This window comes from Diachasma alloeum, unplaced genomic scaffold (genome assembly GCF_001412515.2).
Source record: "Diachasma alloeum isolate Michigan unplaced genomic scaffold, Dall2.0 Dall_scaffold_00366, whole genome shotgun sequence".
NCBI classification, from domain to species: domain Eukaryota; kingdom Metazoa; phylum Arthropoda; class Insecta; order Hymenoptera; family Braconidae; genus Diachasma; species Diachasma alloeum.
In genome coordinates, this window is record NW_021680505.1 from 566,161 (window position 1) to 567,204 (window position 1,044).

The 1,044-nt window shown below is 37.6% G+C and overlaps 1 non-coding gene across 1 annotated transcript; it reads left to right on the forward strand.

The window, feature by feature from the left end:
- Nucleotides 1-376: 376 nt before the first annotated feature.
- Nucleotides 377-564, forward strand: LOC114841378. The gene has a single exon (XR_003783108.1). It is a non-coding gene; the product is annotated as a U2 spliceosomal RNA (small nuclear RNA).
- The last annotated feature ends 480 nt before the right edge of the window (nucleotides 565-1,044 follow it).

Consider the following 1,044-nt stretch of genomic DNA (forward strand, 5'->3'; position numbering starts at 1 on the left):
TAATTCCGGTATGAGAAAATTACTACAGTCCCATGTAGCAAAATTCTGATAATCTCATTTAAATAAGTTGGAAAATTACCACAGGTAAATGTAGTAAATTTACAACACAAATGGAATAGAATTGCTCTTCTTATGTAGTAATTTTACAATATTCGTGTATGCGAGTATTCCTTTTTTTTCTTAGAAAATTCTCATATGATAACTGTAAAAAAAGTGTTGTAATTTTACCACACTATGTGTGAATAAAACTTCCAACATTTTTGTTAGAATTTCGGGTCAATTTTTTTTAACAGTGTACAGCTACTTGCCACCCTGGACGAGGGTGGCACACACCTCACATGTATCACCCTGGGGGAGGCATGTCTCCTCCAGGGAAATCGCTCTGATCTTTCATCAATAAAGCCTTTTTTATCTGTTCTTATCAGCTTAATATCTGATACGCACTCCATTGGAGTGCCAGAATATTAAACTGATTTTTGGAAAAAGGTGGATGCACGGAGCTTGCTCCGTTTCCACCACGGGTTGACCCGGTATTGCAGTACCGCCGGGACCGGCCCAATAAGCATTATTTCAAAATTAATATATGCTCCATCTTTTTCCAACTCATTTCCCACCCTTTAAAATCTTTTTAAGAATTTTGTTAAAATTTTTTTTTTTCGAAATTCTTCGGAAAAGATATTTTTTCAATTTTTTTTTCTGATGGAAAGGGATTCCTTTTCCGATTTTATCTTCTCATCACTTTCAACTGTCAGAATTATTTCATCCCCAACTATCGAGTCATTTTAAACATTCCCCATTTGGGTTTGAATGTATCAATGTTTAATTCTTTGTTCCCCCCTAAAATCCCCCCTGATACAGATACTGCGCTTGGTGTTAGGCAAATACCCATCGGTCGTACCCGGTGAGCCTTGTGCTCGCCGGACGCCGAGTTTCTTTAATTTTTTTAGTTTCGTCACGTTCCTTCAAATCGTGCATCTTGCTTTTTGTTACGCACCAAATCACGTCAGTGCCTTCTGCACGGCGTGTATTCACTTTGTTCTTCTC